Below are 14,099 nucleotides of genomic sequence, written 5' to 3'. Positions count from 1 at the left end.
TACACGAACACTACACATATGAGGGGAAAGACTGTAAGAAAGCAAACACAGTACAACTTTGGGGGGCGGGGGGAAGAGAAGCTTCCTCCATCCCCCTACACACAGAACTATTTGGTGTTTGAAGAATCACATCTCCTTTGTCTAGTTCCATCTGTATCATAGTTAAAATGGGATGTGAGTCTTTCTTTCCCCACCTTCAAGGCAATTCTCTGTCATTCAAAGTGTGGGAATCCACACTCCCTCTCTCTCCCCAGAATATCTTCCAAGGGACTCCTCTGGCTCCCCATAGAACAGTTTCTCTGATAACCTTTCTCAGGCTGGAGGAGAAGTCCAAGTAGCTGCACCTCTCCTCAGTGGGACACAGCAAGTCCCATGCTACCATCAGTTGCATACTAAGTCCCACTGTTACTCCATATGCATCATCGTCAAAAGCACCATCCTCTGGCCGAGCATTATCTCAGGGATAAGCCGCACTGACAGAGGAAGAAAGGGATGAGAAACAGTTTTTGGTGACTGGTGTCCTCCTGTTTCTCTGACCAATACAGCACACTACCACTGTTCTGCCAGATGAGACTACCTAACAGAACAGGTAACAGTTTCTGTGGGTCCCTTATCAAGGAGGAAATTCCACTGCTATTTCTATGACAACAAAATCCCAGGAGTCAATAAGCCCTGATCATAGTTAAGTATCACACTATAAACAGTTTCATTACATTTGTGTTATAGTAGGTACTGCCAATTTGATTTTTAGAAACAACTACTCAGCCCTTGTTTTCACATTAAGAAACTGAAAAAAAACAGCAAAAACTGGAGAATAAAGTAAAAATTACTGAGGTATTCAAAAATATATTGGTGTTAAATCAGAGTACTATACGCTGCACTTTGCTTTTCCTAATGGTAGGTATGGAACTGACCTTACTGTGTCATAAAACAGCTACACAGATGAAATGTAATGAACCTGAGAAGCAAATGAGCTTCAGGTGAAGACAGGAACCAGGATATTGTAGTGACAATCTCATTAGTCAAATCTGGTGTGGTACACTCTCTGCTATTTATCACCGTGCTATTTCTGAGTTCCTAATCAAATGCAAACACTCAACCCCAAGAACCCATTTAGCATGAAACTTGTTCTCTACTTTAGAACTTAAAGTTTTCTTTTTAATGGGAGCTTTAGTACTGCATACCCCCTACCCCACTGTTCTTGTCAAATTAAAGGAAAAATACAAGGGATTTGAAAGACCTCGGTGGCAATTTCAATTGTATTGATTCCTTGAACTTGTTGGGACTATAAACAAAATTGTAGGAGGATCTCTAAGTAGAAGGGAGAGATAGCTAGCACTGTGTCTTAGCAATTACAAGAGAATGCAGCCAAAATAAAGAAATAGGGCCTGAAGATTTAATAATAGCCCAGATGACGTGATTGGTGAAAACCCAACATCCCACCATTCCAATCACCCTGCAGCACTACATTTTTGCCTTGTGAGAAAACACATGCTCAGATGCCTGGGGCCTCAGATCTGTATTTGATTCTCATTCCCAGGCTCTCAGTACAAAAAACTGGCACAGGCTGGGATTAGTGTGGATGATATCAGGGCTGATGGGGAGGGAGTGTCCGGTGTTGCTTACCACTGACCGGTCTAGCTGATTAGTGTGAAAGGTACAGAAAGGAGCCTCATTCAGGCAGAGGAGAGATGTAAAAAAAGGGAGAAATGATGCAAGGGTCTTGAGAGTGGAAGATAACATGGGTGCGATCTCAGGATTCTTACAAGCACCACGCTGTGTACAGTAAATGATTCAAGAGGCTAGACTGTACCTTAAGGCACAGCCCTGCTGTGAAGGTGAGAGAAAGAATGCTGCTGGTAGGAGCTCCTCAAGGCATTGCACTTGAGGTCCATGTTACATTTACTTACAGCATCCAGCATGAATTCTCCCCTCCTCATGTGGAGCCCGCTCTGCTCACCTTGTAGAGATGAAGGGCTGCTGTTGGTGCTGCCCTCAAGCAGTCCTTACACATACTGATGATTCTGGCTTCTACATAGGGAGTTTGGAAGCTCCTTGTACCTTCTCTCCCACCTTGTGCAACTGCCAGGGCCAGACACAATCTGACCCAAAGTGTTTTTCATATTATTACAGTATGTCCACTCATCTAACTACTTATCTAACTACTATGAAAATATAATAATATTACATAGCTCTTACATACTTCTTTTCATCAGTATAGCTTGCAAAACTTTACAAAGGGAGTTAAGCATCATTAGCGCCATTTTATGGCTGGTGAAACTGAGCCATAGGGAGACAATATAGAATACCCTACAAAGTGATTGCATTCTTCATCATTCATGTACAAATGCCAAAAAGCAGAACAGTCATGTCAATGGTTAATGTAAAATGTTTCCAAAATGGTATTTCCATTTTAAGGTGAGCTTTTGCCAAAATAATATTAAACTGGCCCTCTCCTAAACGGCAGTGTGAGGTAGATATTCCACCAATAAAACCCACTCTGATCCTGGGAACCTTCGTTCAAAAACTGGCTCTTTGATGAGCCAGAACTCTGACATCTGGAACTTCCTGGGCTGCCTCCAGATGGGAAACAATAATCCCAATATTTTGCCAGAGGTCATCTTTCTTTAGGATGGGCCAGGTGCCTATAGCCAAAAACACAGACTGCAGCCGAGCAGTTTGCTAGCCAAATTCAGAAAGACAGTATCCTGAAAATGATCGTAACATTCCTAGTGATGGCAATGTCATATTCACATATGGGATATACTGTTGTCTAGCAGGCCAAAAGCAGCACAAACAACATTTAAATGTGAAAAAATTAAGATGGCTCCTTTATGGATCATAAGTAAACGTAATCCAGAAGATGAAGCTTGAGATTGATATTAATGTCAACAAGGAGATAAATATATTTTGATTTAAAGCCTGGTATGTGATTTGATCTGAAATCAGTGCCAAGATGCATCATAAGCTGTCAATTGCCATTTGCTGTGATAATTTGAGACATTTGTGTATTTAAATATAAGTATATTCCTATGATACTCTGTAATTCTGAAAATTCTCCTGAAACCACTGAAGCTGGCTTATTTCCCAGACATCTCCTTGTTAGCAAATCCTCATCCTGTGTATATATATATACACACACACACACACACACAGTATCATAAAATGTAAAGGTACAAAAAGGGCCAGGCGCCTTGCAGGTTTATGAGTTTGGGGAAAATGTACTGCTATCACAAATTATATTCCCAACTAAACTCTTAAGGACAATATTACAGAGATAACAGAGATTAAATGTTCTTTGAGTCTTTTGTCATTTTGAAATGAAGTTATCCATTTGTTGATTGAAGTTTCCACTACTTAATGTATTTTTTCTGTGTCATAACCCATGATTATTCATCTGTGTAAAGTACAGCTCTAGCTCTCACAATTAACTATGTACTGGAGTTTGGCTAACTGGTCTAGTGAAGGGTGTCCAAAGTATAGACAAAGGGCCAAATCAGGCTCACTGAGTCTTAAAATAAAGTCTATAGTTTCTCTATGTTGACCAAAAGTAAATTTATTGTTGGCAGAAACGAAGGTGCCTAAGGATTTTAGACTCCTACCAGGTTAGGCAGCAGCTGGGCATGGGTTCTGATCATCTAAATTGTGGACACAGGGACCTAAAGTGGCAGTTAGGTGTCTATGTCACTTTTGAAAATGGAAGTGAAGCACTTGAGGCACACAGGGCCTTTTGAAAATTGTTCCCATACTGTGTAAACATTACTCGGGTGCATTACAGGGCAGGTCTACTCTGAAAATGATGGTAAGGATGAAATCATCCTTGTTTTGTCTCAAAGAGTTCCATATAGAAGGCTGCTTTTTTCCAGGGCTGGAAGTTGGAAAATCATCCTTTTTCTATGACCTGACCTAGTTTGATATGGAATTAGCGAGACACAATAAACACAGAACCCTACAATGCTGTTTTTACAGAAGTTTTTCATAGCAAAACCACACTAAGCACTGAGGACTGAGTGTACTCCTTAGGCTAGATTGGGCCCTAGTTTTACATGGCCCAGAATAAGGCCCTCCTTCTCTGGTGTGGAACTAGAAGCCTCCTTCACATCACAGCTCCACTGAGAAACCAGGAGAACAAAGCAGACAGGTGATGTGGGAGAAAGAGGCTGGAACCTATCAAAAACATCTCCAATAATTACTGTAAGCACTCATAAGAGGTCATTCACTGATTAAACTTCCATGTTCCTGCTGAGCTAGACTTATGCCATTTGGAACATTCACGTAATATGAGTAATTAAATAAAGAAATATGAGTTTTCCATCAGAGATCACCAAAAAGGCATCAGTCATTCTCAGGTTACAGCAGCCAAAATGCCCTTGCATGCATATTTGGGGTAACAATGTGTAAATGTTACATTAATTGTTTCCCCTGAGCTGGTTGTGTTGGGAATTAAGCCTTCGGTTTGGAGCAAAGAAGATCATCTGAAGTCATCGATGCAGAAATATTCAAAAGTGACTGCTGATTTTGGGTAGCTCAACTTGAGACTCGGGAACTGGAGCCGAGGAACTGGCTCATTATGTGTCTGAGATAGTAAGGTAGCCTTTCTACCAGTTTTACAAGAGTTTTACAGTTCTATGAAATTACTTCGTTCCATTTTTACCATACACATAACAATAAACAGTGTCAGTAGAAGGGCACATTTATGAACAAAAGGTCAATGTTAAAAGCAGCACTTTAGTGATCACAAGTACTTCTCTTCATTTAAAATAATTAAACTAAATGACATCGCATTTAAAAACTGGAGCTCTCTAAAGGCAAGCAAGTTCACTGCAGGTGCCAGTGTTGATAGCCGGGTCTGCTGAAACTGTTATAATTTCATGGGCTGTCTGTCAGAAAATATAGCACAGATTATCTTCCAGGAAAATATAGTATCTCTATTCATTACAGGTTAAAATACTTCACATAACTTCTTCAGATTTAAGATAAAATAACTTTTACTTGTATTTTGTTTTTGCAATTTTTGGTCCAATTAGTGGCCTCAAGTAAATTTTAATAGTTGTATTACAAGCTTCTGAAATGTAAGGTTTACAAAAAAGAGTGGATCAACTTTAGCTAACTGCTACCAGAAATTTCCTGGGGTTACAAAAAATTCTTGCCTTATTCCAGGAGCCCAGATTTGGTTTCACAGTAACAAAGAAAGATCATTAAAAAATCAAAAACATATTTGAAGCATGTATATAAGTTATTTGATGAAAGAATTAATGAATTCTGCCAATACAGTGTATCTTCTAGGTTGATAACCTGAGTTTTATTTTTTGAAAATCATAGAATCATAGAATTTCAGGGTTGGAAGGGACCTCAAGAGGTCATCTAGTCCAACCCCCTGCTCAAAGCAGGACCAATCCCCAACTAAATCATCCCAGCCAGGGCTTTGTCAAGCCTGACCTTAAAAACCTCTAAGGAAGGAGATTCCACCACCTCCCTAAGTAACCCATTCCAGTGCTTCACCACCTTCCTAGTGAAAAAGTTTTTCCTAATATCCAACCTAAACCTCCCCCACTGCAACTTGAGATCATTACTTCTTGTTTTGTCATCTGGTACCACTGAGAACAGTCTAGATCCATTCTCTTTGGAACCCCCTTTCAGGTAGTTGAGAGCAGCTATCAAATCCCCACTCATTCTTCTCTTCTGCAGACTGAATAATCCTAGTTCCCTCAGCCTCTCCTCATAAGTCATGTGCTCCAGCACCTACTCATTTTTGTTGCCCTCCGCTGGACTCTTTCAAATTTTTCTACATCCTTCTTGTAGTGTGGGGCCCAAAACTGGACACAGTACTCCAGATGAGGCCTCACCAATGCCAAATAGAGGGGGAAAATCATGTCCCTCAATCTGCTGGCAATGCTCCTACTTATACAGCCCAAAATGCCATTAGCCTTCTTGGCAACGAGGGCACACAGTTGACTCATATCCAGCTTCTCGTCCACTGTAACCCCTAAGTCCTTTTCTGCAGAACTGCTGCCTAACCACTCGGTCCCCAGTCTATAGCAGTGCACGGGATTCTTCCGTCCTAAGTGCAGGACTCTGCACTTGTCCTTGTTGAACCTCATCAGATTACTTTTGGCCCAATCCTCTAATTTGTCTAGGTCCCTCTGTATCCTATCCCTACCCTCCACTCCTCCCAGTTTAGTGTCATCTGCAAACTTGCTGAGGGTGCAATCCATTCCATCATCCAGATCATTAATGAAGATATTGAACAAACCGGCCCCAGGACCGACCCTTGGGGCACTCTGCTTGATAAATATACCATATAACAGGGGTCAGCAACCTTTCAGAAGTGGTGTGCCGAGTCTTCATTTATTCACGCTAATTTAAGGTTTTGCGTGCCAGTAATACATTTTAACGTTTTTAGAAGGTCTCTTTCTATAAATCTATAATATATAACTAAACTATTGTTAAGTATCAGAGTGGTAGCCGTGTTAGTCTGAATCTGTAAAAAGCAACAGAGGGTCCTGTGGCACCTTTGAGACTAACAGAAGTACTGGGAGCATAAGCTTTCGTGGGTAAGAACCTCACTTCTTCAGATGCAAATCATAAACAAGACGCAATACATAAACTACTGTTGTATGTAAAGTAAATAAGGTTTTTAAAATGTTTAAGAAGCTTCATATTAAATTAAAATGCAGAGCCCCTCGGACCGGTGGCCAGGCAGTGTGAGTGCCACTGAAAATCAGCTCGCATGCCGCCTTTGGCACACGTTCCATAGGTTGCCTACCCCTGCCATCTAATATTTTTCAGGGGTTCTGCCCTCTTACTTTGTGTTTTTAATTTTTTTTAACTTACCAGCTTGAAGTGTTTATTGCATATATTGAACTCAAAAAAGACTGATACCAAGAATGATGTTTCACAAGGACAATAATTAATTCCACAATATAGTCCAACTGAATAATCAGATATAACACATGCTTTAAGTTTCAGTGGCACATACAGGGCAGCAGAAGGTAAAAGGCACAGTAGGTTACCTCCGTACCCTGAGGAGTGCACCTATGACCCACTAATGCACATCCCTGAGCGGTTTTATTGCTGGTATAATATGGATTTTTTTCTGATTTAAGAACACTATGTTTTTGTGGGCTTTACTGAATATTCCCTGCAGTTATGAAAAATAATTAAGTTATGAATACATGAGAAAGAATTGGTAAGAAAGGAGGTAGTAACCTTTTTACAGTAATTTGGTTTTGACTTTTAAACTAATTTCATTTTTAAATCACCACTGACTAACATTTATTTTCCTTTTTCTGGGTAGGACTGGACCATTTACTTGCCATGTGTGGCTTTCAACATGGTTTTCACAGTAGTGCTGCTTCAAAATGGCTACCTTGAGTCCAGGTTGTATGTGGCCTGGAATAAGGCCCTGTCACATGTATGTGGCCCTGGAAGGGTTTCTCATAGAGCAACTCCAGGTATGGGGAGCAGCTCTGCATACAGTATCACCCCCACAAAAAATAAATGGGGAAAGATAGAGCCATGGTTCTGCCTGCTCCTCCCTCCCCACATTAACCAAGTTCACTGTGCACAAAGAGGCAAGCGTGCTTTGCCCTGTAAAGAGCGGCACCACATTACTCCCTCCGCCTATTGCACCAGAGGGGCATGGGAGTGTTGTTTGTGGCACAGTGCCTCCTAGGGCTCCTGCTGGAGTTGTGTAGCTAACATTGAGGACTGTGTCTTAGCTAGGGCACATTCTAGCCCCAGATTACCACTTTTTACCACCAATCTAGAGGCAGAAAATGCAAGGCTTTCGCACGCTAGGCTGGCTAGGATGGGAGGGCTGTGCAGAGTTGTCCAACTCTGATCCAGGAAAGCATTCCTACTCAATCCAGCACTGCAACATGTACTTAACTTCAAGCATGGGAAGCATGGGCTTTAATCCTGGTGAAATCAATAGGAACTAAGTACCTGCTTAAAGTTATGCATATGCTGAAGTACTGTCCTGAATGGGGATAGTGAATGGGAAGACCAGGTGATCTCTTGAATCGGGGCCTTAGGGAGAAAAGGACAAATGATGATACCCTACAGCCCACCTCTGATGACACAGAGAGTTGCCCAATTCAGGGAGGAGCAGTGTCAGACTCCAGTCAATGCTTGTATATTCTTCCTTGGGCTGAGATCTTTAAAGTGGCAAGGAGAGAAAGATTGGATCTTAAAAACACTCTTCCCCTCTTCCCTAATGCAGGAGATGTCAGATGACTCAGATCTTTCAGTTTTGTTTCCTCTTGGAAAAAGTGGAATGTCAAACAATTCAGATGTGGGCAAGGAGCTATCAAGTGCAGCAGCACAACTATCAATTTCATTGTGGCTTTCAAAAGCACTTCATCCACAGCACCGCTGCTTTTTAACTTCCTTGCTATATTAAAAAAAAAATCCCAAGTCTGGTGGTGTTTCATTTTCCTCGTATATCTTATTTAATTAGAGAAGGAAGTTAAAAGCATCCCAGCTGTAGGTTTCAATTTTTAGTGAGAGCTGTGGTTATGCTGATGGCAGAGATGATGGGGAAGATGCTGGAATTAATTTATTCATTAATATTATTTTTTTAAACTAGACAGAGTCCAGTGGTTTAGTGGTAAATGCTCTGTGCTGCCATGTGGGAGACAGGTTCATTTTCTGCTCTAAACCTCTCATTCACAAGTAAGGCAGGACTTGACAGGATTCCCCAGGGGAAAGAAGATGTTTGGCATTGGCCAGTAGAAACCCTTCTAGCCAATTAAGGAGCATGCTGACTGGTTCTCCAGGGAACCCCTTGTCCTCCTCAGACAGATGGATGGTGATTGCCACATGCTGACTCAAAGGGAAGTGGAATAAATAAGGGGGGAAACAATGGCAGATTCTTCAGTGTTTCATAAAAGATATAAAGGCCTTTCAGTGAGGGGATAAAACCCACACTAGAAACTTCAGGTTACATACTGTAACCTGTTGAATATTAGTTGTATTTTAAAACTGCATCATTAAAGATTATTACAAGTAATAGTAACATTGTTTAATGTTGATTATTAGGTAATAATTCAGGCTAATGCAGGGAAAATGGCATAACTCCCCTCTCCTAATCACAACAGGCATCCGTATACACAGTCACAATAGCTTAATATGAACCTATACTCTGCCTAAACCAGCCCTATTTCTGCTAAGAGATGGCTGTCTTCAGACAAAGCCTGACTGCAATGCCCAAATGTTCATATATTTGGGCTAATAGAAAAGGCATCCCAGATGATCACAATGATTGTGACATCACACAGGGAGAGAAGCAATATTTCTGATAGCTGGGACCCAAAGCACATAGTTTACAAAACAATACAACACCAGCAGAAGCAAATGAGAAGCCAGGAAAATATCCTGGGAATGTTAGTTCACAATACAGTGACAATTGCAATTCTATACTTGCTGTAGCGTCTAAGGCCCTGATCCTGCAGCGTGTAGCGTGTGGGTAGATTGCTGTGCTTATGTAGGGCCATCATTGACTTCAAAGGCACTCTGTGCCAGCAAAACAGTCCACCTACATGCTACACATTGTAGGATTGGGGCCTAAGCGATCTTCAATAATTTCCACCAATATGCAATTTGGAGTTCACAAAAGAATAGTCTGGACTCTGCAGTGGGCTGGGCTGATGTCTGCATCAGGGAAAAAGAGCTATAGCTGTCAGCCAAGCACACAAGCCTCTGGGCATGAAGCTAACTGAAAATTCAGGGGGTGGGGACTGAGAAGTGTCCCTCCCCTCAAATTGTGAAACTCGTTGATAAAAGAAAAGCAGAGACTAAAACTGCCACATCTTCTAGGTTTGCAGTGTTGTTGTAGTGGTTTTGGTCCCAGGATATTAGAGAGACAAGTTGGGTGAGGTAATATCTTTTATTGAACCAACTTCCCTTGGTAAGAAAGACAAGCTTTCAAGCTACAGAGAATTCTTCATGCCTGGGGAAGGTACTCAAAGTGTCACAGCTAAATACAAGATCAAACCGATAGTTAATAATAATTATTATAATAATTAATATTAATAAGTTTAGCATAAGTAGTAAGGGACATATTCTAAGTGGCCACTTCACCTTGAATGGTCCCTTAGAATATGTGCTATGTACTTATGCTAAACTATCTGTTTGATCTTGTATTTAGCTGTGACACTCTGAGTACCTCTACCAGACCTGAGGAAGAGCTGTATGTAGCTTGAAAGCTTGTCTCTCTCATCAACAGAAGCTGGTCCAATAAAAGATATTACCTCCCACCCCAGAAACACCTTTTGCCTGGATTGAGCTTCAATCTCATGTTTTCCCCTATCTCAGACAAGCATCATTGCCACTGGCACTAATTCTCACTCTTGCTTGGCAGAGAGGGTAAGGACAGAATAGGTACAAATCCTTAATGACCCTCTTGCTCTTAGCAACAGTGTCATCAGAATGTTGAAGCGCTTTGGAGGGACAATATTGGGGAAGTCTGCAATGCAGCTGCCTATGATGTACTCATTCTGTAGCTAAACAGAGAACTTCAGTGTCCAAGGCAATCTGACACCTTTCACAAATACGTAAGTCACTTTAAAACAAACTCCATAATACAATCGAACTGTATATTACTTAAACAAGTTTAAGTTTGGAACGAAAGCCCTTAATTGGGCTCCTTGCATCTCATATTCATAAAATGTTTGAAAATGATCAAAAATCTAAAATGAGTATATTTGTAGATCTAAATGTCATTAGCATACAATCAATTAATCACTTTACATCAGTTGACTCCATCTCTCTCCCTCCTTTCAGTTGTATGCTTTGTTGCACAAGTGGAACAGTGAGATAAATCAACCACTCATTTATTTGCTTTATTGCATAAATCACACTGCAACAAAATGAAATAAATCAAATAAAGAAGTTCAAGATGGGTTTCAGTGAATTCCTGAGATGCTGGAAATTAATCATGCAAATTAATATTATACCTCCTCAAGGGAATACATTTTAATAGATCTTTCAACATTTGCTATTCCTAACCTTTTTCCTCCTTTAATATATTCCCAAATGTTGCCACCATTTTTAGAAGAAAAGATGATGAAATCAGTAATCTGCATCGGTGTTGTCTGTTGCAAAAACAAATACACACACACACACACGCAAAATTCTCTTGTAAGAATGTTAAACTTGTGACAAAACTGCTAAAAAATTCAAAATTAAGGCTTTACTCTTCAGCCACAATTCATACCCCAAACCCTAAACTTTGAATAAAAAAAGAGATATAATTGCACCAGGATCAGTAAAATTGGGTAGCCAGCACCTAGTGTAAAATGTAATGTGGCCCTTGGATAAGGCTGCAGAGACATAAAATTGGGGTAACTAAGTGGTCCTCTTCTTCTAATTGAACACTATGTATAATAAGGTATTTTAAATCCATTAAAAGTCTACTTAATAATTTTGCAAGTTGCCTGATTGATAGTATAGCCCATGCCTGCTTGGTGTGACACTCTGTCCCCCTCTAGTGGCACCTAGCCCAGCTAGAGATTGATGAGTCTGCTACAGCCTTGGCTAAGAGCCATGTGGCTTTTAGCTCATGCATTTAGCTCCAGGGGTCCCAGGTTCGAGCCCAGTGATGACCACGATCTGTTGGCGTTACAATAGCACTGGAAATTATAGGCAAATTTGCTTCTCAAATATCCAGGTGACATCAACTGTGCTGACACTGGTGTAATTTAGGACAGGATTTGGCTCTGACTCATAACATGGTCAAATGAGCCGTGTGAGTACAAACTCCCCCACATTGCCTTCCTAATGTGACTCTTCTGGAGGAACCAGAGCAAGAAGTTCACTCTCCCTGTCTGCTCACTCCCTGACCCCTCTGCAGAGGCTGCTAAAAAAAATCTCTTCATTTGTGTAAATTATAACAATCATTTTGTGATGTGGACATTACTCTCCAGCAAACGGAAGTGAGATCAGAACAATTTTCACAGAGGCCACCAAAATGCAGTTGAACAATAACAGCAATACGGACACTACTGTGCTGTTTTAAACTACTGACCTAAAGGTAAAAGGCTCAGTACTTCCACTGAACATCCAGTCTTTAGTGATCTATCAAACCTAAATAGTTTCATGACCAAATATATAGGAAACTCTGATACCAGTGACTGCCCAGATTATTACGAAGTCAGTTCCCTGATGCAGTAGTACATCATGATAGCAGCTTGTTTTAATACTATTACCAATGCAATGACAACTGTCAAATTTTAGTGACTCCTAACCACAAAGCCTTTTAAAGAAAGTGGAAGAAAACAGTCTCCTCGTGAACAGCTGGCTGGCTTTTCCAGGTTGGAACCCATGGTTTTCAGATAATCAAAGTAATCATGAGCCTGATTCACCATAAAGTGGTTTATGTGAATGTAAATGAGGTGTCTTTTTCTTGCCTGGCAGAAAGCCAGCAAATTTTATTTCTGATTTAGAGTGCAAACTCAGGGGCACGTGTGTGTAGTGATATGGACAGAATGAAATCTACAGCACATTTATGAGACAAACTGATAGCAGCATGGGGGAATCACTGTTCTTTGTTACACAGGCCAAATGTTAACAGTGGTGCACAAATAATATGATTTGTGTGTGAGCCTCCAACATAACATGTACCCTGTAAGGTGCCCTATGAAGGATGTGCTTGGAATGTCATGTACAGATACAAATATGGAATGTTTCATCATACTGGACTGAACAGGCTCTCCAGTATTATAACCAGTTTGATGTCACACATAAGCATATATACTAAATAGAGTGATATTGTGATCACTCTTCTGTAGGTCTGAGAGATATCAATTTGCCATCTCTTCTTTAGGAAAAGGAAAGGGTGTGTCAAAAAGATCAGGATGGCGTGAACCGCTTCCATCAAATACACCAGATATGAAATGGAGAAATAAAAGGGAAAGATCAGCTAACAAGGTTTGAACAAAGATTTGTGCTCAAAATACCTGCTTACAGTGGCCTAATAATTGTGGGCTTAGTCCCACAGTCTTTACACAAGAAAACTTTCCACTGCTTTGAACAGAAATTAAAAATATAGACTGCAGGATTGGGATTTAGAGCATTTCTCTATAACCAAAGGTATCACGTTAGGGAATTGGCTTTTCTTTAAACCATAAACTTAATCAGAAGGTTACAGGATTAAAATCTTTATCAAGATAAAAATACAAGGTCTTTATCAGTGGTCATCCTCTCTGGTAAGAATGATAAGAGATACCATCTTCCTTAGGTTTTCCAAGTTTTGGGAGCTAATGAGCCACTTCCAGACGAAGACCACCCCATCCCTGGAGAGCTCTAAACCTAATGATATATAGATAAAATATTGTAACTATAACCATACCAGAAGCAGTTCACTATTGTCTCATTGTTACCTTGGGCTTCTTCTGGCTCTTTTTTTTATCCACCTGGTTCTACTTGTCATACATTTTGATTGTAAGCTCCCCAGAACAGGGGACATCTTGTTATATATATGGGAAGTGGCAAGAATACTAGGGTCCTGATCGTGGGCTACATGGTCCATACTTTAGGCTGAACTCCATAAGGCCTATGGTGTCCATGATTAACTTGAGAAAATCCAGATTCCCACCTGGAATGCACTAACCCTAAATGAGATCAGGTACTTGGTTTTATTAGACTGAGAGTTGAAAAGATACAACTTTGCAGTTGGTGGGATAACTGGCCCCTGTTCCTATGTGTTTCTTTTTTTTTGTAAGCCCCTCCTAGTCACCTGGCCTTTTTAGTTCTCCTTCTGGTAACTTTCTACCTGAATCAGCTAAACTGTTTTTTTCCCCCTTAAGGATGTAACTTCTTTTTAAAATAATTTTTGTGAGGTTTAAGTACCATCATTAACCTTAAGTACTTCCTTTTGTATTTGTCTAAGGTGTACGTGCTACTGGCCTAGTCAGCAATACTGGATTCACATACATATAGGCATTAATAATACAGCAATTTTCATAATATAACTTTAATGTCAATCAGAATTGGTAAATTGTAGAGTTATAGCCCAATTCATCACAATAAGTACACCTCTACCTCGATATAACGTGACTCGATATAACACGAATTCGGATATAACACAGTAAAGCAGT

At 40.4% G+C, this 14,099-nt stretch overlaps 1 protein-coding gene across 12 annotated transcripts in view; it reads right to left on the bottom strand.

Annotated features, from left to right (window-relative positions):
* TAFA5 (TAFA chemokine like family member 5) overlaps nt 1-14,099 on the bottom strand; it is a 582,613-nt gene that overhangs the window by 14,172 nt on the left and 554,342 nt on the right. The gene's annotated exons all lie outside the window — the stretch shown is intronic.

Source organism: Chrysemys picta, chromosome 1 (genome assembly GCF_011386835.1).
Source record: "Chrysemys picta bellii isolate R12L10 chromosome 1, ASM1138683v2, whole genome shotgun sequence".
Lineage (NCBI taxonomy): Eukaryota > Metazoa > Chordata > Testudines > Emydidae > Chrysemys > Chrysemys picta.
This window is presented reverse-complemented; position numbering and strand designations above follow the sequence as displayed.